Source organism: Fulmarus glacialis, unplaced genomic scaffold (assembly GCF_000690835.1).
Source record: "Fulmarus glacialis isolate BGI_N327 unplaced genomic scaffold, ASM69083v1 scaffold25071, whole genome shotgun sequence".
Classification (NCBI taxonomy): Eukaryota; Metazoa; Chordata; class Aves; order Procellariiformes; family Procellariidae; genus Fulmarus; species Fulmarus glacialis.
Window position 1 is genome coordinate 11690 of NW_009192495.1, and position 3058 is coordinate 14747.

Genomic DNA, 3058 nt, shown 5'->3' on the forward strand with positions numbered 1-3058 from the left:
CCCCCAGGGCCGCAGCCAGTGCCCAGTCGATGCCTTCTGTTAGCAACTACGTGTTGATATCGCCAGTTTCCAAACTTCAGAGTGGGGAGGGCTGGTGGTGACATGGTGCTGGCTTTGCCTCTGTCTTCCTCTGCTAAGTAGCACTTAAATAAGCTATGGCATTGGTAACGTATTTATTCTAGGGGATCTGCTGTCCCTTCCCAAGGGGGCAGCTGTGAGGATGGCTGGTGGGTCTCATGGTCATCTCCCTCCCATGCTACTCAAGTTGTGGCACTTTAGGTTCTCTTGGTATGTTCTCCATGCATAGGCGTAGGCACCCAGGGGTGGCTGCAGGTATTCACCCACAAGAGACTGGGGGAACGCAGCCCTCCTCTGCCTGAAGTCACAGTTGAATAAGCTTCCTTCCACCTGGGCTGACTTGCCGTGGGTTCAGTGATCAGCTCCTCCCGGGGACCCCTCCGACAGTGGAGCTGGCTCACTTGAAGTGATTACGAACTCGGTGGTGTTTACTCTGTATCTCTCCCTAAAGCTTTTCTCCCTCCAGCAGGTATCCAAATGTAAGAGTCTAAAATTAAGCTCCTAATCTTGACTTGCCCTACATGGCTGGGGCCAGCAGTGACCCCAGGAGCTGCAGTCAATCCTGGGAGCTGGGCTGTGGGCTGCATCTGGAAAGAAGCTGCATCCCAGCCAGGGGCTGGGGGAGGCATTTCGGGACTCCCCTGGGAGCACTGGGGGCAGTTGTCTGTGCCACTCAGCCTTGGTTTGCAAATAGACTTAACGGAGGCAGCAGATACTGTCTTGATACGCACTGATGGCTTTAACAGCTCCTGCAGCCCTTGGCAGGAGGGTTTGTACCCTCCTTCTGCTATGCCTCAGCAGGTGCCCATGGTTTTATACAAAACCCCCATACTCAGGTTTTCTGTTATCACAGGACTTCCAGAAACAAGGGAGTCCTCTGTGTGTGTGCACACAGGATCCATATCCAGCGCTCTGTCCAGTCACAAGGCAAAGGAACAGCCTCTACCTTCCTCCCTCCTCCCCCAAGATTGTGAAATCTCTTTTCCCTTGGCTCAGTGGAGCAGTGAGCAAGGCACTGAGGGTTTATGTTTGTACCGAGTTTTGCTCTTCACTATGGCATTGAATAAATATTCTGCTAAAGCATTTCTGCAATGTGAGTTTGTTTTTCTGAGTGCTTTTCTAGAAGTGTCATGCTGCTGTGCCTACGTCTGCTGGGGCACTGCAGAAGTAACTGACCAACTTGGAGTTAACCTGCCCTGGGCTGTGGAGTGCAGGCAGAAAGCTGTGAAACAAGAGGAGCAGAGGAGAGAGGCAGAGAATTGCCCAAATCTTTTCTGCCCTCAGGGAGGAGGACAGCACAGCCCTGGGGAAGGGGAGCAGCAGTTCATGGCAGCCTTAGGAAAGTTCTTCTCTGCCAAGGCTGAGTGCTGCAGGCTCCAGGACAGGCCAGGGGCTGGAGCATCCTGGCTTCTCTGTGTCCCTCCTTCACTTCTCGTTATTCCAAGTGCTAACAGACACTGACCAGGTAAGCGGGGAGCAAGCACTGGGCTGGCCCTGTGCTACTGGTAGGAATTTCTGTGCTGCAGCAGCAGTGTGAGCTGCAGTGCCAGTGTTCCCTTACAGCCTTTTCCATCTTCCTTGGTGCATCGTGCAGCAGCTGCACCTGCATGAAGTGGGTCTGGCTGCTCCTGGGAGGGGACAGGCCCCCTTGGGTGCCCCTCACATTTGTATGCATGTAGAGGCAGCCATGCTGCTGCTCCCCAGCATCGGTTTAGTCCCTTGGCTGGTGCTACAGCTCTGGTGGGGCAGGTCAGGGCCTCCTGCAGGGACAGTGGGAACAGCACAGGCACTGGGCTCCCAACAGCTGAGAAAAACCAGCCTGTCCTAGAGGAGCTCAGCAACTGCTTTATTATCCAGCACCCAGGAATGAGTGTAACATGTTGGATTTGCATTTCCAGTTGTTCTTCAGCTGCCAGTAAAGCTGGCCCAGGACCCCTGTGCCTGCTCCCAACAGCCCTGTGGACCCTGTTTGTGTGAAGCTCCAGCAGCCAGGCTGGGGCTGGGTCATTCCCTCCCCAAGAAGCTCCTTCCCTGCCTGCTCCGGCACCTCTTGTTTGGAAGCTGCAGTGCTGGTGATGGGCAGACTCCCCCCCTCCCCGGCTGCAGTGTTACTGCAGGGAGGCAGCAGCTGGGGAAAGCTCCCAGCACAGAAATAACCCCCCACCCCAATGTGATCCTGCTGCTGCTCCTCTTCCACCCTGTGCAGTGCTGGAGCACCAGTGTCCCATGGATTATACAACAAGGATGCTCTTCAAATGGCTTTTATTAGTGGTTTTGACCATACTGCATCCTCAAGGAAAAAACTTACTTCACAGTGCCAGGCTGAGATGGGTGTTCTCCGATAGCTGTGGCAAAAGGGAAAAAAAAGAAAAAAAAACCCACAAAAAACCAAACCCCAATATGTTCTCTGGTTGGCTAAAAACATTTTTCAGCTACCGGCAGAACCCAGGAAGGTACTGTACCCACGGCTGCTGCAAGGGACACATGCTACAATAACCGCTGCAAGCTCCAGAGCTGCTAAAAAATGAAAAAGGACCAGCTAGCGCTGTCAGCACCAGATCTGCCTCTCCTCAGCCACACAGTGAGGGAAGGGCAGCACCCTTGGGTGCAGGACGTTCAGCTTGGGTCAGGGTCCAGCTCAGCTACCCACCAGCCTGGAGAAGGACATCAGGCACCCCAAAGCACCCCAGGAACCAGCGGTCATGGCAGTGCCACCATGCAGGGAGCAGGGGGACAGCCAGCCCTGGCAGGGCTCCCCGGGCCCCAGCGGGGTCACAGCTCATCTCCACCGATGGCGTCTCTGGTCCCACCGGGGTGGGCGTGCGGCCGTGCCAGAGCAGAGGTGGAAGCAGACCATGAGCAGGGAGGGCTCCGCGTCCATCAGGCTGGGCTGGGCACCGGCGCTGCCAGCAGTGAGGGGCTTTGGGCCTTTCTCCACCTCAGCCTCATGTCCCCTGGGCCCGTCAACAGCGGCTGCCCC